Here is a 5,837-nt window from a genome sequence, read left to right as displayed (position 1 = left end):
TGTTAACCAATGTCATAAAACAATATGTGTACTACTGTTTAACGAGAAACTATTTGTTCTGTAAACCTTTACCTGAAATACAATAAAAAAGAAAAAGAAAAAAAAAAAACAATCTTTGTTGGTTACGACGGATGGGAGGGATGGCGGGGGACTAAATAGACAATAGATAAGTGGTAATTTTGGTGAAGGGTAAGACAGTATACAATACTGGAGAAGCCAGCACAACTTGTACAAGAAGAGGTCATGGAACCTCCACAGACACTTCCAAACTCCCTGAGGGACTGAATTGCTGGGCATAGGGCTCTGGGGACCGTGGTCTTGGGGAACATCTAGCTCAGTTGGCATAACACAGTTTATAAAGACACTGTTCTGCATTCTACCTTGGGGAGTAGCGTCTGGGGTCTTAAAAGCCTGTGAGCAGCCATCTAAAATACTCCACTGGTCTCACTCCTTCAGGAGCAAGGTAGAATGAAGAGAACAAGATACATGGAAAAGATTAGTCCACAGGACTAATGGACCACAGCTACCACTGCCTCCACCAGACTGAGTCCAGTCAGCCAGATGGTGCCTGGCTACCACCTATGACTTCTCTGACTGGGATCATAACAGAGGGTCCTGGACAGAGCTGGAAAAGGATGTAGAACAAAATTCTAACACACACACAAAAAAAGACCAGATTTACTGGCCTGTCAGACTGGAGAAACCCCGAGAGTATGGCCCCCGGACACCATTTTAGCTCAGTGGTGAAGTCACTCCTGAAGTTCACCATTCAGCTGGGGATTGGACAGCTTCATTAAACAAAACTGGAGTAACGAGGCACAGCAGTCCAGGGACAAGGACTAGAAGGCAGGAGGGGACAGGAAAACTGGTGATAGGGAACCCAAGGTTGAGAAGGGATAGTGTTGACATGTCGTGGGGTTGTTAACCATTGTCATAGGGCAATATGTGTACTGACTTTAATGAGAAACTGTTCATTCTGCAAACCTTCATCTAAAGTACACACACAAAAAAAGAATTATCTATGTGAGATCAAATTGACAACAGCAACTCAAAAGGTTTGATGGCAAGCCTAGGGGGCAGTGAGTTGAAGATAATGGTGATGGAATAATTTGGAAAAGGATAGTGAGAATAGCAGCACAACTGGAAGAATGTAATCGATGTCACTGAACTGTACATGTAGAAACTTTTGAAATGGTGTAACTTTGGCTATGTATATTTTCACCAAAAAAAAGGTCCTCCAGGGTCAAGAAGGGAGAGTGTTGACATGTTGTGGGGTTGTTAACCAATGTCATAAAACAATATGTGTACTGAGTGTTTAATGAGAAACTATTTGTTCTGTAAACCTTTATCTAAAGTACAACGACAACAACAAAAAAACACAATCCAGTCTTGTAGACTGAGTCCTGCCTCGTTCACATAACTGCCACCAATCCCATCTCATTAATATCATAGAGATAGGATTTACAACACATAGGAAAATCACATCAGATGACAAAATGGTGGACAATCACACAATACTAAGAATCATGGCATAGCTAGGTTGATACACATATTTTTTTGGGGACACAGTTCAACCCATGACAGCATCTAACAATAAAAACAAGTGTACAGCATATACTTGAATGTAATAAGACTGTTTCCTTTTGGGAATATCTTCAAAGCTGATTTTCTTTAGACTAAGAGTACTTCTTCAATTAGTATGAATTAGAGACCTTTTGTCATACTTGGTTTCTAGTAATCTTTATTGAAACAGCTTTCTTGATTTTGAGAAAAGGTATATACTCACTGTAAGAAAAATTAAATAAAATAGAATGAACAGAGAAAATACACATTGCCTAAAGTCTCACCATCTAGACTTAATCACTTCTAACATTTGGTGAGCATACGTCTGGATTTCTTTCTATATATATATATTCTCTGCACACATAAAAACACATCCACAATTTATGTAATTAGTATGATACTATTCTGTTCCTTGTGTCTGATATCCTTGCATATTAGTTATCTTCATTATCAGTTTAATGTCTGCATAGTAACTTGTGAGTATGTGTTTGTATGTGCATAATTTACTTAGCCAGTTTCTCTATTAATGGATAAATGTTTTTGTGCACATATCTTTTTGAATTTTTATAGTTATATTCTTGGGGTAAATTCTAGCAGTAAGATTGCTGGATCAAAAGTCATATACATTTTTGTGTATTTGTGCCTGTGTGTGTATTGCAGTTTGTGTGTGTGTGTGTGCATGTGTGGCCATGTGTATATCAGTTTGTGTGTGTATATATATACAAATGTATATATATATATAAACTGTCTTTTAGAAGGATTGTGTCAATTTACATTTCCAAACAACAGCACAACACAGCAAAATCAGGATTACAATTTTGACCTGGATTGGATTAAATATTACAAGCTGATAGTTTATGCAACATGCATAATTTTACCCACAAATAATGTTAGTACATATATGTGTACACACGTAAAATCTGTGAATTTTATTAAATATTTATGAGACCTCAAATTTTGGTTCTGAACTTGCAAAAAATGTTTACTGATAACTGATTTTAGAAACTTAGACCAAAACATCAGTAATGGTTTACACATTTTTGTATATTTTTCTGATTAAATAATACATTCTATTATCATTTACTCCACACTGCCATCAGGTCAATTTTGACTCATGGCGACCCTACAGGGTAGAGTAGAAGAACTGCCCCATGTGGTTTCCAAAGGAGCCCTGGTGGCACAATGGTTGAGCACTCAGTTGCTGGCCGAAGGGTTGGTAGTTTGAGCCCAGCAGTTGCTTCTTGGGAGGGGGATGTTGTAGTCTGCTTCTGTAAAGATTTGCAGCCTTGGAGGCCCTGTGGGGCACTTCTACTCTGTCCTCTAGGGTCGGCATGAGTTGTAAGCAACTGGACGGTAAGAGATTTTATTATCCTTTAATAACTACTAAATTCCAAGGATATATCAGATGTCATCTTCCTTTCTTTAGACCAAGGTTGTTAAGATGTTTAAAAGCAAATAATTTTAAAAGTTACCGACATACTCTCAGAGTTTTGTGAAGTAAAGCTCTTAAGCATTAATGGGAAACATTTTATTTTTTTCCCTAGCCCTTCTTAATCTTTTGAAATTGAGGTTGCTTAGATTCATTTTCTTTTCTTCTTGTGCTTCATGAATGCAGTTCACTTTTCCATATCCTTCCTCCTGACTTTTGTATTTAATCTATAACATTCTAGTATTCCTCTTGGGTCTTTTGCCTTCAAAAACGGATTCTTTTTTTTAACATTTTATTGTGTTTTTGGTGAAGGTTTACACAGCAGTTTAGGTTCCTGTCATGGATTGAATTGTGTCCCTCAAAAATATCTGTCAGCTTGGCTAGGTCATGATTCCAAGTATTGTATGATTGTGTAATCTGATATGATTTCCTTATGTGTTAAAAACTCTATCACTATGATGAGGTTACACTGATGAGGTTTACAAGATCAGATAGTGTCTTAATCCAGTCTCTTTTGAGATATAAAAGAGAGAAGTGAGCAAAGATGCATGGGAAACTCATACCACCAAGAAAGCAGTGCCAGGAGTACAGCGCGTCCTTTGGACCTGAAGTTCCTGTGCTGAGATGCTCCCAGACTAAAGGAAGACTGATGCTTCACAAGGACCTTCCTCAAGAGCTGACAGAGAGAGAAAGCCTTCTGGAGCTGATGCCCTGAATTTGGACTTGTAGCCTACTGGACTGTGAGAGAATAAATTTCTGATTGTTATAACTATCCACTTGTGGTATTTCTGTTAGAGTAGCACTAGATGACTCAGACAGTTCCCATTTAACAATATCTATACAAGTTGTTCAGTGACATTGGTTAAATTCTTCACAATGTGTGAACATTCTCATTATTTCCGTCTGGTTGTTCTGTTTCCATTATTCTAGTTTCCCTGCCCCTTTACATTCTCATCTTTGTTTTAAAGTAATTGTTGTTCATTTGGTCTCATGCAGGTAATTTTTAAAGGAACACAGTACTTATAGGTGATATTCATTATTTTTTTGAGCCAGTTTGTTATTTAGCGACAAGTTGACTTCAGGGGTTAGTTTCGGTTGGAGGTTTGAAGAGTACCTGAAGACAATAGTCTTGGGGAGTCCTCCAGTTTCAACCAGTCCAGTAGGTCTCATTTCAAAAATGAATTCTTAATATGAATGGCTTTTTGTCCATAAAATTAACAGATCCTCATTGTTTTAAAGCCGTTTTGCTTAACGGCCTTCACAAGGCAAATACAGTAATTTCCAGGGCTGCTACTTTTATTTGTGAACACATTTAACTTTGTTCAGCTTTGGCTTCCTTAAGGGACAGTTTGTGATCCAGCTGATTAATTACATCTCATTGTTTACTTTTCCTTCCTTGTCTTTACATATTGTTCCCTGGCCTTTTCTCTGATCTTATTAGTCTCTGCTTTGCTTCCTCCTGGGATGACCTCTTCTTTCATACTGGTATCTCAGTCAGGACAGATGTCATAACCCCCTGCTGTCCAGTTGATTCCGATTCATAAGGAGGATACAGTGGAGCTGCCCCATGGGGTTTATAAGGCTGTAGTCTTTGAGGAGGCAGACTGCCACATCTTTCTTCCATGGAGTGGCTGGTGGGTTCAAATCTCTGACCTTTCGGTTGGCGGGTGGGTGCTTTGTCACTGTGCCACCAGGGCTCCTGACAGATATATTATTTAATAACTGCTTGGTTTTGTGCTCACTTCAGCAGCACATACACTAAAACTGGAACAATACAGAGAAGATTAGCATGGCCTCTGCACAAAGATGACATGCAAATTTGTGAAGCGTCCCAAATTTTTAAAACATTCTTTGATGGTTACGAGGGTGGAGACAGAAGGAGAGGGTTATTCACTAACTAGATAGTAGACAAGAATTATCTTAGGTGAAGAGAAGGACAACACACAATACAGGGAAAGTCAGCACAACTGGACTAAACCAAAGCTAAGAAGTTTCCTGAATACAACCAAACATTTCGAGGGACAGAGTAGCAGGGGCAGGGGTCTGGGTACCATGCTTTCAGGGGACGTCTAGGTCAATTGGCATAACAAAGTTTATTAAGAAAATATTCTATATTCTACTTTGGTGAGAAGCATCTGGGATCTTAAAATCTAGCGAGCAGCCCTCTAACATGCATCAATTGGTCCCAACTCACCTGGAGTAAAGGAGAATGAAGAACACCAAAGACACAAGGAAAGTATTAGCTCAAGAGACAGAAAGAGCCACATAAACCAGTGACTGCATCAGCCTGGGACCAGTAGAACTAGATGGTGCCTGGCTACCACCAATGACCGCCCTGACAGGGAACACAACAGAAAGTCCCTGACCGAGCAGGAGAAAGGTGGGGTGCAGAACTCAAATTCTAGTAAAAAGACCAGACTTAACGGTCTGACTGAGACTGGAGGAACCTTAGAAAGCATGGCCCCCGGATTATCTGTCAACTTAGAACTAAAACCATTCCCAAGGCCAACTCTTCAGACAAAGATTAGACTGGACTATGGGACATAAAATGATACTTGTGAAGAGTGTGCTTCTTAGCTCAAGTAGATACATGAGACTAAATGGGCAGCTCTTGTCCGGAGGTGAGATGAGAAGGCAGCCAGGGTCAGGAGCCGGTGAATGGACACGGGAAATCAAAGGTGGAAAGGAGGAGTGTGCTGTCACAGCATAGGGAGAGCACCTAGGGTCACATAAAAATGTATGTATAAAATTTTTATGAGAGACTAACTTGAATTATAAACTTTCACTTAAAGTACAACAATAAAATTGAAATAATAATAATTGCCTGGTTTTTATAACTAAATAT

At 39.1% G+C, this 5,837-nt stretch overlaps 1 non-coding gene across 1 annotated transcript; it reads left to right on the top strand.

Moving 5' to 3' along the window:
• Positions 1-4,726: 4,726 nt before the first annotated feature.
• Positions 4,727-4,833, top strand: LOC111821816 (U6 spliceosomal RNA). Its single transcript, XR_002825154.1, has one exon. It is a non-coding gene; the product is annotated as a U6 spliceosomal RNA (small nuclear RNA).
• The last annotated feature ends 1,004 nt before the right edge of the window (positions 4,834-5,837 follow it).

This window comes from Trichechus manatus, unplaced genomic scaffold (assembly GCF_000243295.1).
Source record: "Trichechus manatus latirostris isolate Lorelei unplaced genomic scaffold, TriManLat1.0 scaffold00107, whole genome shotgun sequence".
Taxonomy (NCBI): Eukaryota; Metazoa; Chordata; class Mammalia; order Sirenia; family Trichechidae; genus Trichechus; species Trichechus manatus.
Note: the sequence above shows the minus strand (reverse complement) of the source record. Positions and strands in the feature narration are given on the sequence as shown.